Below are 17,615 nucleotides of genomic sequence, written 5' to 3'. Positions count from 1 at the left end.
GATTGAGCGTTGAATGAACTCTAGCCATCCCCTAGCTACTAGTTTGAGGTCATGCCTTCTTAGTTGAACCGGCTTGCCTCTTGAGTCAATTTTCCATTAAGCTCCTTCCTCACATATGTCTATGAGGACTTGGTCCAACCTTTTATCAAAGTTGACCCTTCTTGTGTAGGGGCGTGCGTTCTCTTCCATCATTAGCAAGTTGAACGCCAGCCTTACATTTTCCGGACTGAAATCTAAGTATTTCCCCCGAACCATGGTAAGCCAATGCTTTGGATTCGGGTTCACACTTTGATCATGGTTCCTAGTGATCCATGCATTTGCATAGAACTCTTGAACCATTAGGATCCCAACTTGTTGAATGGGGTTGGTGAGAACTTCCCAACCTCTTCTTTGGATCTCAAGTCGGATCTCCAGATACTCATTCTTTTTTAGCTTGAAAGGAACCTCAGGGATCACTTTCTTCTTGGCCACAACTTCATAAAAGTGGTCTTGATGGACCTTTGAGATGAATATCTCCATCTCCTATGGCTCAGAGGTGGAAGCAATTGCCTTCCCTTTCCTCTTTCTTGAGTTTTCTCTGGCCTTAGGTGCCATTGATGGTTATGGAAAACAAAAAGCAATGCTTTTTACCACAGCAAACTTAAAATGTTTGCTCCTCCCGAGCAAAAGAAGAAAGAAAAATAGTAGAAGAAGAAGAAAATGGAGGAGATGGAGGGTGAGGTGTTTTCGGCCAAGGGTGAATTTAGGGTTGTGTTGTGTAAAAATGAAGAAGGAATGAGGGGTTTATATAGGAGTGGGGGAAGGGTGAAGTTTCGGCCATTAGGGTTGGGTTTGGGAGGGAAATTAGTTTGAATTTGAAGGTAGGTGGGGTTTTTGGGGAAGAGAGTCATGAAAAGGTGTGAAGAAGAGAGAAGAAAAAGTGGGGATCCTGTGGGGTCCACAGATCCTGAGGGGATCCTGTGGGATCCACAGATCAAGTGGGGTCAAAGACTTAACATCCCTGCCCCAATTAGGTGTGTAAAACACCCTTGCTGTGCGTTTAACGCCAGACTGCTGCCTGTTTCTGGCGTTAAACGCCCAAATGCAGCTTGTTTCTGGCGTTTAACGCCAGCTAGATGCTTGGTTCTGGCATTAAACGCCAGCTTGGTGCTTGTTTCTGGCGTTAAACGCCAGACAGATGCTTATTTCTGGCGTTTAACACCAGCATGCCTCTCCTCCAGGGTGTGCTATTTTTAATGCTATTTTTCATTCTGTTTTTGATTTTTTTCAGTAGTTTTTGTGACTCCACATGATCATCAACCTAATAAAACATGAAATAACAAAGAGAAAATAAAATAGATATAATTAAATAACATTGGGTTGCCTCCCAACAAGTGCTTCTTTAATGTCAATAGCTTGACAGTGAGCTCTCATGGAGCCTCACAGATAATCAGAGCAAGGTTGGAACCTCCCAACACCAAACTTAGAGTTTGAATGTGGGGGTTCAACACCAAACTTAGTGTTTGGTTGTGGCCTCCCAACACCAAACTTAGAGTTTCACTGTGGGGGCTTTGGTTGACTCTGCAGTGAGAGAAGCTCTTCATGCTTCCTCTCCATGGTTACAGAAGGAGATCCTTGAGTTTTAAACACAAGGTTGTCCTCATTCAGTTGAAGGACTAACTCTCTTCTGTCTACATCAATTATAGCTCTTGCTGTGGCTAGGAAGGGTCTTCCAAGGATGATGGATTCATCCTCTTCCTTCCCAGTGTCTAGGATTATGAAATCAGCAGGGATGTAAAGGCCTTCAACCTTTACTAGCACGTCCTCTACTAGTCCATAAGCTTGTTTTCTTGAGTTGTCTGCCATCTCTAATGAGATTCTGGCAGCTTGCACCTCAAAGATTCCCAGTTTCTCCATTACAGAGAGTGGCATGAGGTTTATCCTTGACCCAAGGTCACATAGAGCCTTCTCAAAGGTCATGGTGCCTATGGTACAAGGTATTAAGAACTTTCCAGGATCTTGTTTCTTCTGAGGCAATGTCAGTTGATCCAGATCACTCAGTTCATTGATGAGCAAGGGAGGTTCATCTTCCCAAGTCTCATTACCAAATAACTTGGTATTCAGCTTCATGATTGTACCAAGGTACTTGGCAACTTGCTCTTCAGTAACATCCTCATTCTCTTCAGAAGAAGAATACTCATCGGAGCTCATGAAGGGCAGAAGGAGGTTCAATGGAATCTCTATGGTCTCTAGATGAGCCTCAGATTCCTTTAGGTACTCATTGAGGGACTCTTTATTGATCACTGAGCGTCCCAAGAGGTCTTCCTCACTGGGATTCACGTCCTCTCCCTCCCTTGTAGGTTCGGCCATGATGGTTAAATCAATGGCCTTGCACTCTCTTTTTGGATTCTCTTCTGTATTGCTTGGGAGAGTACTAGAAGGAGTTTTAGTGACTCTTTTACTCAGCTGGCCCACTTGTGCCTCCAAATTCCTAATGGAGGACCGTGTTTCATTCATGAAACTTACAGTGGCCTTAGATAGATCAGAGACTATTTTTGCTAAGTTAGATGGATTCTGCTCAGAACTCTCTGTCTATTGCTGAGTGGATGATGGAAAAGGCTTGCTATTGCTAAACCTGTTTCTTCCACCATTATTAAAGCCTTGTTGAGGCTTTTGTTAATCCTTCCATGAGAAATTTGGATGATTTCTCCATGAGAGATTATAGGTGTTTCCATAAGGTTCACCCATGTAATTCACCTCTGCTATTGCAGGGTTTTCAGGATCATAAGCTTCTTCTTCAGAAGATGCCTCTTGAGTACTGTTGGATGTAGCTTGCATTCCATTCAGACTCTGAGAAATCATATTGACTTGCTGAGTCAATATTTTATTCTGAGCCAATATGGCATTCAGAGTATCAATTTCAAGAACTCCCTTCCTCTGAGGCGTCCCATTACTCACAGGATTCCTATCAGAAGTGTATATGAACTGGTTATTTGCAACCATGTCAATGAGTTCTTGAGCTTCTGTAGGCATTTTCTTTAGGTGAATGGATCCACTTGCAGAATGGTCCAGTGACATCTTTGATAGCTCAGACAGACCATCATAGAATATATCCAGGATGGTCCATTCTGAAAGCATGTCAGAAGGACACTTTTTGGTCAGTTCCTTGTATCTCTCTCAAGCTTCATATAGGGACTCACCTTCCTTTTGTTTAAAGGTTTGAACATCTACTCTAAGCTTGCTAAGCTTTTGAGGAGGAAAGAACTTGGCTAAGAAGGCCGTGACCAGCTTATCCCAAGAGTTCAGGCTATCTTTAGGTTGAGAATCCAACCATATTCTAGCTCTGTCTCTTACAGCAAATGGGAAAAGCATAAGCCTGTAGACCTCGGGATCAACCCCATTGGTCTTAACAATATCACAGATCTGCAAGAATTCAGTTAAGAACTGAAAAGGATCTTCGGATGGAAGTCCATGAAACTTGCAGTTCTGTTGCATCAGAGAAACTAATTGAGGTTTAAACTCAAAGTTGTTTGCTCCAATGGCAGGAATTGAGATGCTTCTTCCATGTAAATTGGAATTTGGTGCAGTAAAGCCACCAAGCATTTTCCTTGCATTGTTATTATTTTCGGCCATGTCTCATTCTATTTCGAAAATTTCTGTCAGATTTTCTCCAGAGAGTTGTGCTTTAGCTTCCCTTAGCTTCCTCTTCAGAGTCCTTTCAGTTTCAGGATCAGCCTCAACAAGAATGTTCTTATCCTTGTTCCTGCTAATATGAAAAAGAAGAAAACAGAAAAGAAAATATGGAATCCTCTATGTCACAGTATAGAGATTCCTTATGCAAGTATAAGAAGAGAAGAATGTATGAAGGAGAAGAGGTAAAATTCGAACACGGAGAGGAAGATGGGGTTCGAATTTTGGGTGGAAGAGAAGTGTTAGTAGATGAATAAATAAATAGAAGGAGATGAGAGAGAGGGAATTTCGAAAATTAATTAAATTAAAAAAATAAAATTTAAAGTTAAATTTCAAAAATTAAAATTGAAATCAAATTAAATTAAAAATTAAAACAATTAGTTAAAAAAAGGGAATTTTGAAAAAGAGGGAAGGGATTTTCGAAAATTAGAGAGAGAGAATTAGTTAGGTAGTTTTGAAAAAGATAAGAATCAATCAAAAAGTTAAGTGGTTAATTGAAAAAGATTTGAAGATCAAATTTGAAAAGATAAGAAGTTAGAAAAGATTTTGAAATTGATTTTGAAAAAGATGTGATTGAAATTTATTTTGAAAAAGATTTGAAAAAGAAATTTAAAAAGATTTGATTTTGAAAATTAAAGTTAATTACTTGACTAACAAGAAACTAAAAGATATGATTTTAAAATTTAAAGATTGAACCTTTCTTAATAGGCAAGTAACAACTTAATATTTTTGAATCAATCACATTAATTGTTAGTATTAAATTCGAAAATATGAAATAGAAATAAGAAAAAGATTTTTGAAAATCAATTTGAAATTTTCGAAAATTATGAAAGAAAAATGAAAAAGATTTGATTTTTTGAAAAAGATTTGAAAAAGATAGAGTTTTAAAAATGAAAATTTGATTTGACTCATAAGAAACAACTAATTTTGAAAAATTTTTGAAAAAGTCAACCCAAATTTTCGAAATTTTATGATAGAATAAGGGAAAGATATTTTTTATTTTTTGAATTTTTAATGATGAAAGAAAAAAACATCAAAAAGACTCAATGCATGAAAATTTTGGATCAAAACATGTGATGCATGCAAGAACACTATGAATGTCAAGATGAACACCAAGAACACTTTGAATGTCAAGATGAACACCAAGAACTTATTTTTGAAAAATTTTCAAGAAAAGAAGACATGCAAGACACCAAACTTAAAAATTTTTATTCTTTTGACATTAATGTTTCAAGAATGCATATGAAAAACAAGAAAAGACACAAAACAAGAAAATATGAAGATCAAAATAGAAGACTGGCCAAGAACGACTTGAAGATCATGAAGAATGCAATGCATGAAATTTTCGAAAATAAAGATGCAATTGACACCAAACTTAAAACTTGACTCTAGACTCAAACAAGAAACACAAAAATATTTTTGATTTTATAATTTTATAAAAAAATTTTTTGGTTTTTTCAAAAATTATTTTGGGAAAAACGAAAAAGAAAAAAAATGTGTATTTTTCGAAAATAAGAAATAAAAAGCTAAAAATTAAAAAAAAAATTACCTAATCTGAGCAACAAGAAGAACCGTCAGTTGTCCAAACTCGAACAATCCCCGGCAACGGCGCCAAAAACTTGGTATACGAAATCGTGATCTTCAACAATGGTGCCAATGGCTTGGTGCTCTCAAACGTGAATCACACTTTGTCACAATTCCGCACAACTAACCAGCAAGTGCACTGGGTCGTCCAAGTAATAAACCTTACGTGAGTAAGGGTCGATCCCACGGAGATTGTCGGCTTGAAGCAAGCTATGGTCACCTTGTAAATCTCAGTCAGGCGGATTCAGATAGTTATGGAGATTTGATAATTAAAACATAATTGAAATATAAACTAGGATAGAGATACTTATGTAATTCATTGGTGAGAATTTCAAATAAGCGTATAGAGATGCCTTTCGTTCTTCTGAACCTCTGCTTTCCTGCTGTCTTCATCCAATCATTCCTACTCCTTTCCATGGCAAGCTTTATGTAGGGCATCACCGTTGTCAATGGCTACATCCCATCCTCTCTGTGAAAATGGTCCAATGCGCTGTCACTGCATGGCTAATCATCTGTCGGTTCTCGATCATACTGGAATAGGATTTACTATCCTTTTGCGTCTGTCACTACGCCCAACACTCGCAAGTTTGAAGCTCGTCACAGCCATCCCTTCCCAGATCCTACTCGGAATACCACAGACAAGGTTTAGACTTTCCAGATCTCAAGAATGGCCGTCCATGGGTTCTAACTTATACCACGAAGATTCTAATATCTCGGACTCGGTCCTCTGTATTAGATATCTAAGAGATACTCATTCTAGCTTGTTTGCATGTAGAACGGAAGTGTTTGTCAGGCACGCGTTCATAGGTGAGAATGATGATGAGCGTCACATAATCATCACATTCATCATGTTCTTGGGTGCGAATGGATATCTTAGAGAAGGAATAAGCTTGAATTGAATAGAAAAACAGTAGTACTTTGTATTAATTCATGAGGAACAGCAGAGCTCCACACCTTAATCTATGGAGTGTAGAAACTCTACCGTTGAAAATACATAAGTGATAAGGTCCAGGCATGGCCGAATGGCCAGCCCCCCCCCCCCCAAAACGTGATCCAAGGATCAGAAGATAATCCAAAAGATGTAAATACAATAGTAAAAAGTCCTATTTATGCTAAACTAGTTACTAGGGTTTACTGAAATGAGTAAATGATGCAGAAATCCACTTCCGGGGCCCACTTGGTGTGTGCTTGGGCTGAGCATTGAGCTTTACACGTGTAGAGGCTTAGCTTGGAATTGAACGCCAGTTTGTAACCAGTTTCTGGCGTTTAACTCCACTTTGCAACCTGTTTCTGGCGTTTAACTCCAGAATGCAGCATGGAACTGGCGTTGAACGCCAGTATGAGTCATCTAAACTTGAGCAAAGTATGGACTATTATATATTTCTGGAAAGCCCTGGATGTCTACTTTTCAACGTAATTGAGAGTGCACCATTTGGAGTTCTGTAGCTCCATAAAAGCCACTTTGAGTGCAGGGAGGTCAGAATCCAACAGCATCTGCAGTCATTCTTCAACCTCTGAATCTGATTTTTGCTCAAGTCCCTCAATTTCAGCCAGAAAATATCTAAAATCATAGAAAAATACACAAACTCATAGTAAAGTCCAGAAATGTGATTTTTATTTAAAAACTAATAAAAATATACTAAAAACTAACTAAATTATACTGAAAACTATGTAAAAACAATGCCAAAAAGCATATAAATTATCCGTTCATCACAACACCAAACTTAAATTGTTTCTTGTCCCCAAGCAACTGAAAATTAAATAGGATAAAAAGAAGAGAATATACTATAAATTCCAAAATATCAATGAAACTTAGCTCCAATCAGATGAGCGGGACTTGTAGCTTTTTGCCTCTTGAATAGTTTTGGCATCTCGCTTTATCCATTGAGGTTCAGAATGATTGGCATCTATAGGAACTTAGAATTCAGATAGTGTTATTGATTCTCCTAGTTCAGTATGTTGATTCTTGAACACAGCTACTTTATGAGTCTTGGCCGTGGCCCTAAGCACTTTGTTTTCCAGTATTACCACCGGATACATAAATGCCACATACACAAAACTGGGTGAACCTTTTCAGATTGTGACTCAGCTTTGCTAAAGTCCCCAATTAAAGGTGTCCAGAGCTCTTAAGCACGCTCTTTTTTTTTTTTTGCTTTGGACCTTGACTTTAACCGCTCAGTCTCAAGTTTTCACTTGACACCTTCACGCCACAAGCACATGGTGAGGAACAGCTTGGTTTAGCCGCTTAGGCCAGGATTTTATTCCTTTAGGCCCTCCTATCCACTGATGCTCAAAGCCTTGGATCCTTTTTATTACCCTTGCCTTTTGGTTTTAAGGGCTATTGGCTTTTTGCTCTTGCCTTTTGGTTTAAAGAGCTTTTGGCTTTTTCTGCTTGCTTTTTCTTTTTCTTTCTTTTTTTTCGCCATTTTTCTTTTCTCTTTTTTTTTTCTGCAAGCTTTTGTATTCACTGCTTTTTCTTGCTTCAAGAATCATTTTTATGATTTTTCAGATTATCAAATAACATTTCTCCTTTTCATCATTCTTTCAAGAGCCAACATATTTAATATTCATAAACAACAACTTTAAAAGACATATGCACTGTTCAAGCATACATTCAGAAAACAAAAAGTATTGCCACCACATCAAAATAATTAAACTAGCTTCAAGGATGAATTCAAAACCATGTACTTCTCGTTCTTTTGTTTTTAGAACAGTTTTCATTTAAGAGAGGTGATGGATTCATATTCATAACTTTAAGGCATAGACACTTAGACACTAATGATCATATATTAGAGACACAAACATAATTAAACATGAAGCATGGAAACCGAAAACAGAAAATAAATAGACAAGGAGATTAAGGAATGAGTCCACCTTAGTGAGGGTGGCGTCTTCCTCTTCTTGAAGAACCAATGATGCTCTTGAGCTTCTCTATGTCTCTTCCTTGTCTTTGTTGCTCCTCCCTCATAGCTCTTTGATCTTCTCTAATTTCATGGAGGATGATGGAATGCTCTTGGTGCTCCACCCTTAGTTGTCCCATATTGGAACTTAATTCTCCTAGGGAGGTGTTGATTTTCTCCCAATAGTTTTGTGGAGGAAAGTGCATCCCCTGAGGCATCTCAGGGATTTCATGGTGAGGAATTTCCTCATACTCTTGTTGGGGTCCATGATCTCTTGTTTGCTCCATCCTTTTCTTAGTAATGGGCTTATCCTCTTCAATGAGGATGTCTCCCTCTATGTCAATTCCAGCCGAATTGCAGAGGTGACATATGAGGTGAGGAAAGGCTAACCTTGCCCAAGTGGAGGACTTGTCAGCCACCTTGTAAAGTTCTTGAGGTATAATCTCATGAACTTCCACCTCCTCTCCAATCATGATACTATGGATCATGATGGCCCGGTCTATAGTAACTTCAGACCGGTTACTAGTAGGAATGATTGAGCGTTGAATGAACTCTAGCCATCCCCTAGCCACTAGTTTGAGGTCATGCCTTCTTAGTTGAACCGGCTTGCCTCTTGAGTCAATTTTCCATTAAGCTCCTTCCTCACATATGTCTATGAGGACTTGGTCCAACCTTTTATCAAAGTTGACCCTTCTTGTGTAGGGGCGTGCGTTCTCTTCCATCATTAGCAAGTTGAACGCCAGCCTTACATTTTCCGGACTGAAATCTAAGTATTTCCCCCGAACCATGGTAAGCCAATGCTTTGGATTCGGGTTCACACTTTGATCATGGTTCCTAGTGATCCATGCGTTTGCATAGAACTCTTGAACCATTAGGATCCCAACTTGTTGAATGGGGTTGGTGAGAACTTCCCAACCTCTTCTTTGGATCTCAAGTCGGATCTCCAGATACTCATTCTTTTTTAGCTTGAAAGGAACCTCAGGGATCACTTTCTTCTTGGCCACAACTTCATAAAAGTGGTCTTGATGGACCTTTGATATGAATCTCTCCATCTCCTATGGCTCAGAGGTGGAAGCAATTGCCTTCCCTTTCCTCTTTCTTGAGGTTTCTCTGGCCTTAGGTGCCATTGATGGTTATGGAAAACAAAAAGCAATGCTTTTTACCACACCAAACTTAAAATGTTTGCTCCTCCCGAGCAAAAGAAGAAAGAAAAATAGTAGAAGAAGAAGAAAATGGAGGAGATGGAGGGTGAGGTGTTTTCGGCCAAGGGTGAATTTAGGGTTGTGTTGTGTGAAAATGAAGAAGGAATGAGGGGTTTATATAGGAGTGGGGGAAGGGTGAAGTTTCGGCCATTAGGGTTGGGTTTGGGAGGGAAATTAGTTTGAATTTGAAGGTAGGTGGGGTTTTTGGGGAAGAGAGTCATGAAAAGGTGTGAAGAGGAGAGAAGAAAAAGTGGGGATCCTGTGGGGTCCACAGATCCTGAGGGGATCCTGTGGGATCCACAGATCAAGTGGGGTCAAAGACTTAACATCCCTGCCCCAATTAGGCGTGTAAAACACCCTTGCTGTGCATTTAATGCCAGACTGCTGCCTGTTTCTCGCGTTAAACGCCCAAATGCAGCTTGTTTCTGGCGTTTAACGCCAGGTAGATGCTTGGTTCTGGCATTAAACGCCAGCTTGGTGCTTGTTTCTGGCGTTAAACGCCAGACAGATGCTTATTTCTGGCGTTTAACACCAGCATGCCTCTCCTCCAGGGTGTGCTATTTTTAATGCTGTTTTTCATTCTGTTTTTGATTTTTTCAGTAGTTTTTGTGACTCCACATGATCATCAACCTAATAAAACATGAAATAACAAAGAGAAAATAAAATAGATATAATTAAATAACATTGGGTTGCCTCCCAACAAGCGCTTCTTTAATGTCAATAGCTTGACAGTGAGCTCTCATGGAGCCTCACAGATAATCAGAGCAAGGTTGGAACCTCCCAACACCAAACTTAGAGTTTGAATGTGGGGGTTCAACACCAAACTTAGTGTTTGGTTGTGGCCTCCCAACACAAACTTAGAGTTTCACTGTGGGGGCTTTGATTGACTCTGCAGTGAGAGAAACTCTTCATGCTTCCTCTCCATGGTTACAGAAGGAGATCCTTGAGTTTTAAACACAAGGTTGTCCTCATTCAGTTGAAGGACTAACTCTCCTCTGTCTACATCAATTACAGCTCTTGCTGTGGCTAGGAAGGGTCTTCCAAGGATGATGAATTCATCCTCTTCCTTCCCAGTGTCTAGGATTATGAAATCAGCAGGGATGTAAAGGCCTTCAACCTTTACTAGCACGTCTTCTACTAGTCCATAAGCCTGTTTTCTTGAGTTGTCTGCCATCTCTAATGAGATTCTGGCAGCTTGCACCTCAAAGATTCCCACTTTCTCCATTACAGAGAGTGGCATGAGGTTTATCCTTGACCCAAGGTCACATAGAGCCTTCTCAAAGGTCATGGTGCCTATAGTACAAGGTATTAAGAACTTTCCAGGATCCTGTTTCTTCTGAGGCAATGTCAGTTGATCCAGATCACTCAGTTCATTGATGAGCAAGGGAGGTTCATCTTCCCAAGTCTCATTACCAAATAACTTGGCATTCAGCTTCATGATTGTACCATGGTACTTGGCAACTTGCTCTTCAGTAACATCCTCATTCTCTTCAGAAGAAGAATACTCATCGGAGCTCATGAAGGGCAGAAGGAGGTTCAATGGAATCTCTATGGTCTCTAGATGAGCCTCAGATTCCTTTAGGTCCTCATTGAGGAACTCTTTATTGATCACTGAGCGTCCCAAGAGGTCTTCCTCACTGGGATTCACGTCCTCTCCCTCCCTTGTAGGTTCGGCCATGATGGTTAAATCAATGGCCTTGCACTCTCTTTTTGGATTCTCTTCTGTATTGCTTGGGAGAGTACTAGAAGGAGTTTTAGTGACTCTTTTACTCAGCTGGCCCACTTGTGCCTCCAAATTCCTAATGGAGGACCGTGTTTCATTCATGAAACTTACAGTGGCCTTAGATAGATCAGAGACTATTTTTGCTAAGTTAGATGGATTCTGCTCAGAACTCTCTGTCTATTGCTGAGTGGATGATGGAAAAGGCTTGCTATTGCTAAACCTGTTTCTTCCACCATTATTAAAGCCTTGTTGAGGCTTTTGTTAATCCTTCCATGAGAAATTTGGATGATTTCTCCATGAGAGATTATAGGTGTTTCCATAAGGTTCACCCATGTAATTCACCTCTGCTATTGCAGGGTTCTCAGGATCATAAGCTTCTTCTTCAGAAGATGCCTCTTGAGTACTGTTGGATGCAGCTTGCATTCCATTCAGACTCTGAGAAATCATATTGACTTGCTGAGTCAATATTTTATTCTGAGCCAATATGGCATTCAGAGTATCAATTTCAAGAACTCCCTTCCTCTGAGGCGTCCCATTACTCACAGGATTCCTATCAGAAGTGTACATGAACTGGTTATTTGCAACCATGTCAATGAGTTCTTGAGCTTCTGTAGGCGTTTTCTTTAGGTGAATGGATCCACTTGCAGAATGGTCCAGTGACATCTTTGATAGCTCAGACAGACCATCATAGAATATATCCAGGATGGTCCATTCTGAAAGCATGTCAGAAGGACACTTTTTGGTCAGTTCCTTGTATATCTCCCAAGCTTCATATAGGGACTCACCTTTCTTTTGTTTGAAGGTTTGAACATCTACTCTAAGCTTGCTAAGCTTTTGAGGAGGAAAGAACTTGGCTAAGAAGGCCGTGACCAGCTTATCCCAAGAGTTCAGGCTATCTTTAGGTTGAGAATCCAACCATATTCTAGCTCTGTCTCTTACAGCAAATGGGAAAAGCATAAGCCTGTAGACCTCGGGATCAACCCCATTGGTCTTAACAGTATCACAGATCTGCAAGAATTCAGTTAAGAACTGAAAAGGATCTTCGGATGGAAGTCCATGAAACTTGCAGTTCTGTTGCATCAGAGAAACTAATTGAGGTTTAAACTCAAAGTTGTTTGCTCCAATGGCAGGAATTGAGATGCTTCTTCCATGTAAATTGGAATTTGGTGCAGTAAAGCCACCAAGCATCTTCCTTGCATTGTTATTATTTTCGGCCATGTCTCCTTCTTTTTCGAAAATTTCTGTAAGATTTTCTCCAGAGAGTTGTGCTTTAGCTTCCCTTAGCTTCCTCTTCAGAGTCTTTTCAGGTTCAGGATCAGCCTCAACAAGAATGTTCTTATCCTTGTTCCTGCTCATATGAAAAAGAAGAAAACAGAAAAGAAAATATGGAATCCTCTATGTCACAGTATAGAGATTCCTTATGCAAGTATAAGAAGAGAAGAATGTAAGAAGGAGAAGAGGTAAAATTCGAACACGGAGAGGAAGATGGGGTTCGAATTTTGGGTGGAAGAGAAGTGTTAGTAGATGAATAAATAAATAGAAGGAGATGAGAGAGAGGGAATTTCGAAAATTAATTAAATTAAAAAAATAAAATTTAAAGTTAAATTTCAAAAATTAAAATTGAAATCAAATTAAATTAAAAATTAAAACAATTAGTTAAAAAAAAAGGGAATTTTGAAAAAGAGGGAAGGAATTTTCGAAAATTAGAGAGAGAGAATTAGTTAGGTAGTTTTGAAAAAGATAAGAATCAATCAAAAAGTTAAATGGTTAATTGAAAAAGATTTGAAGATCAAATTTGAAAAGATAAGAAGTTAGAAAAGATTTTGAAATTGATTTCGAAAAAGATGTGATTGAAATTTATTTTGAAAAAGATTTGAAAAAGAAATTTAAAAAAATTTGATTTTGAAAATTAAAGTTAATTACTTGACTAACAAGAAACTAAAAGATATGATTTTAAAATTTAAAGATTGAACCTTTCTTAATAGGCAAGTAACAACTTAATATTTTTGAATCAATCACATTAATTGTTAGTATTAAATTCGAAAATATGAAATAGAAATAAGAAAAAGATTTTTGAAAATCAATTTGAAATTTTCGAAAATTATGAAAGAAAAATGAAAAAGATTTGATTTTTTGAAAAAGATTTGAAAAAGATAGAGTTTTTAAAATGAAAATTTGATTTGACTCATAAGAAACAACTAATTTTGAAAAATTTTTGAAAAAGTCAACCCAAATTTTCGAAATTTTATGATAGAATAAGGGAAAGATATTTTTTTTATTTTTTGAATTTTTAATGATGAAAGAAAAAAACATCAAAAAGACTCAATGCATGAAAATTTTGGATCAAAACATGTGATGCATGCAAGAACACTATGAATGTCAAGATGAACACCAAGAACACTTTGAATGTCAAGATGAACACCAAGAACTTATTTTTGAAAAATTTTCAAGAAAAGAAGACATGCAAGACACTAAACTTAAAACTTTTTTTTCTTTAGACATTAATGTTTCAAGAATGCATATGAAAAACAAGAAAAGACACAAAACAAGAAAATATGAAGATCAAAATAGAAGACTGGCCAAGAACAACTTGAAGATCATGAAGAATGCAATGCATGAAATTTTCGAAAATAAAGATGCAATTGACACCAAACTTAAAACTTGACTCTAGACTCAAACAAGAAACACAAAAATATTTTTGATTTTATGATTTTATAAAAAAAAATTTTGGTTTTTTCGAAAATTATTTTGGGAAAAACGAAAAAGAAAAAAAATTTTGTATTTTTCGAAAATAAGAAATAAAAAGCTTAAAATTAAAATAAAATTACCTAATCTGAGCAACAAGAAGAACCGTCAGTTGTCCAAACTCGAACAATCTCCGGCAACGGCGCCAAAAACTTGGTATGCGAAATCGTGATCTTCAACAATGGCGCCAATGGCTTGGTGCTCTCAAACGTGAATCACACTTTGTCACAATTCCGCACAACTAACCAGCAAGTGCACTGGGTCGTCCAAGTAATAAACCTTACGTGAGTAAGGGTCGATCCCACGGAGATTGTCGGCTTGAAGCAAGCTATGATCACCTTATAAATCTCAGTCAGGCGGATTCAGATAGTTATGGAGATTTGATAATTAAAACATAATTGAAATATAAACTAGGATAGAGATACTTATGTAATTCATTGGTGAGAATTTCAGATAAGCGTATAGAGATGCCTTTCGTTCTTCTGAACCTCTGCTTTCCTGCTGTCTTGATCCAATCATTCCTACTCCTTTCCATGGCAAGCTTTATGTAGGGCATCACCGTTGTCAATGGCTACATCCCATCCTCTCTGTGAAAATGGTCCAATGCGCTGTCACTGCATGGCTAATCATCTGTCGGTTCTCGATCATACTGGAATAGGATTTACTATCCTTTTGCGTCTGTCACTACGCCCAGCACTCGCGAGTTTGAAGCTCGTCACAGCCATCCCTTCCCAGATCCTACTCGGAATACCACAGACAAGGTTTAGACTTTCCAGATCTCAAGAATGGCTGTCCATGGGTTCTAACTTATACCACGAAGATTCTAATATCTCGGACTCGGTCCTCTGTATTAGATATCTAAGAGATACTCATTCTAGCTTGTTTGCATGTAGAACGGAAGTGTTTGTCAGGCACGCGTTCATAGGTGAGAATGATGATGAGCGTCACATAATCATCACATTCATCATGTTCTTGGGTGCGAATGGATATCTTAGAGAAGGAATAAGCTTGAATTGAATAGAAAAACAGTAGTACTTTGTATTAATTCATGAGGAACAGCAGAGCTCCACACCTTAATCTATGGAGTGTAGAAACTCTACCGTTGAAAATACATAAGTGATAAGGTCCAGGCATGGCCGAATGGCCAGCCGCCCCCCCCCCCCCCCCCCAAAACCTGATCCAAGGATCAAAAGATAATCCAAAAGATGTAAATACAATAGTAAAAAGTCCTATTTATGCTAAACTAGTTACTAGGGTTTACAGAAATGAGTAAATGATGCAGAAATCCACTTCCGAGGCCCACTTGGTGTGTGCTTGGGCTGAGCATTGAGCTTTACACGTGTAGAGGCTTCTCTTAGAATTGAATGCCAGTTTGTAACCTGTTTCTGGCGTTTAACTCCACTTTGCAACCTGTTTCTGGCGTTTAACTCCAGAATGCAGCATAGAACTGGCGTTGAACGCCAGTTTGAGTTGTCTGAACTTGAGCAAAGTATGGACTATTATATATTTCTGGAAAGCCCTGGATGTCTACTTTCCAACGCAATTGAGAGTGCACTATTTGGAGTTTTGTAGCTCCATAAAATCCACTTTGAGTGCAGGGAGGTCAGAATCCAGCAGCATCTGCAGTCCTTCTTCAACCTCTGAATCTGATTTTTGCTCAAGTCCCTCAATTTCAGCCAAAAAATACCTGAAATCACAGAAAAATACACAAACTCATAGTAAAGTCCAGAAATTTAATTTTTATTTAAAAACTAATAAAAATATACTAAAAACTAACTAAATTATACTGAAAACTATGTAAAAACAATGCCAAAAAGCATATAAATTATCCGCTCATCACAAAGCTTAAAGAGTTATCTAGTTATATGCTTGTGGTGCTTATGTATCAGGTGGTAATACTTGAAAATAAAGCATTTAGAGTCGAAGCAATAAAAACAAATGGTACAAAGCACCCAAGAAGCTAAAATGTGAAACAAATGAAAAGCTTGTTTCAAGGAAGGAATATAAGAAATGATTTCATAAAGTGATCAAGATAAAATCATCAATCATTTGAAATTCTTTTGTGAGTGTTTTATGCATAGTAAACTAACCAACCATGAACATTAAATTGCTATTCTTTTCACCTTGGATTGTCAATTTATATTGCATGATTCTTTGTTTGCTTGAGAACAAGCAAAGTTTAAGTTTGGTGTTGTGATGCATGCGCATCATGTTGTGTTTTTCTATGCTTTTTATATAAGAAATAAATGCATAATACTTAATTATGGAGAGTTTTGGCACTTAAATTAGATATTGCTTTGATCACCTTGGTTTCATGATTTTTGTAGGAAAATGTTAGGAAAAGAGAAGCAAAAGAACAAGGAAGAACTAAGAATTAAAGACAAGTACAAAGAGAATTTGTGGATGCTGTCAACCCTGACGTCTTCACATTTTAACGAGTATAACTTGAGCTACAGAGGTTCAAACAATATATAATAGTCTACACTTTTTCTCTGGCATCATGGCGCCAAACGCCGCGACATTGGCATTTGGCGCCAAACCGCGTCCAACATCACCATTCTATGCGGGAGTCCCGGTGCCAAATAACAGAATCTCAAGTTTGGCACCAGAACCCAGAATTCGTTGCTATCCACCCGGCGCCAAATAGCAGAAGCTAAAGTTTGGCACCAGTAGCGCGAGTTAAAATGGTCCCCACGTGATTCTGCACCAAATCTCTTGATGTGATTTGATTTTTTTATCACTTTTAAACTAAGAAAATATATTTTTAGGTTTTAAAAAATATTTTTTTACTTTAATTAGGATTAAATATAAAAGGAGAAGGCATCTTGACCTAGGCCTCTCTCCTTCCCTCTCTTCTCCTTTCTTCTCCTAATTTTTATTCCGCACTTCTTACAACTTTTCTCTGCTAGGGTTTATTTTCACTATGAGGAACTAAACCTTCATTGTTAAGGTTAGGAGCTCTATTTCTTGATGGATTAATATTATTTTTTCCTCTACTCTTTGATTAATGTATTGATTTATATTCAAGGATTGATTTCGTTCTTCATCTTAGGGATTATAGTATATTAGAAGATAACTCTTTTTCTATTTGAATTCCTTTTGAATCTTGAAAAAGTTATATCACTGGAATTATAGCTTGAAATCAATTCCTCATAATTCTCTAATTATCTAGATTTAACGTGATACGTGACATATCATCATCTTATTTTTGGGTTCTCAGGATTTTGTGTGGTTTATAAACTAGAATTTGAACTTAAACCCTCTAATTAGATTAAGTGACCAAGGAATTGGCGGTTGATTGAGTTAGATGAGGATTAAATTACCAAGGAATTGGAGTCTAGTCACTTAATGTTTGCTATGAATTGAATCTTTACATGATTAAGGTAGAAGACAAGAATTGTTAATATGGAAATTTAAATATCTCTGACACCTTAACTATCTTTATCATATTTCTTTCTTAACCAATTTTAGTTTGCTCTTATTTAATTTTCTGTTTTTATGTTGTTTGCTATTGAAACCTTAAATTTTGATTGTCTGATTAGAATAATCAATTAACTATTATTGCTTGATCCATTAATCCTCCTGTGATCGACCCTCACTCACCTAAGGTATTACTTGGTACAACCCGGTGCACTTGCCGGTTCAGTTGTGGTATTCTAATTCCGTACCATTACACATCAATTTTGTTGCATGCACATGTGGGAAAATCTGAACAAGAGGTGGAAAGATAAATAGTTAAAGGAAGCCTTTTGGCAATGTGCCAAAGTAACCATCGATCAGGAGTTTAATGAT

At 37.8% G+C, this 17,615-nt stretch overlaps 2 non-coding genes across 2 annotated transcripts; both read left to right on the top strand.

Annotated features, from left to right (window-relative positions):
• Window positions 1-3,111: 3,111 nt before the first annotated feature.
• Window positions 3,112-3,219, top strand: LOC112738620 (small nucleolar RNA R71). The gene has a single exon (XR_003169570.1). It is a non-coding gene; the product is annotated as a small nucleolar RNA R71 (small nucleolar RNA).
• Window positions 3,220-11,795: 8,576 nt separating this feature from the next.
• On the top strand, window positions 11,796-11,903 carry LOC112739581 (small nucleolar RNA R71). Its single transcript, XR_003170513.1, has one exon. It is a non-coding gene; the product is annotated as a small nucleolar RNA R71 (small nucleolar RNA).
• Window positions 11,904-17,615: the final 5,712 nt, after the last annotated feature.

The sequence above is a fragment of the Arachis hypogaea genome, chromosome 13 (genome assembly GCF_003086295.3).
Source record: "Arachis hypogaea cultivar Tifrunner chromosome 13, arahy.Tifrunner.gnm2.J5K5, whole genome shotgun sequence".
Lineage (NCBI taxonomy): Eukaryota > Viridiplantae > Streptophyta > Magnoliopsida > Fabales > Fabaceae > Arachis > Arachis hypogaea.
This window is presented reverse-complemented; position numbering and strand designations above follow the sequence as displayed.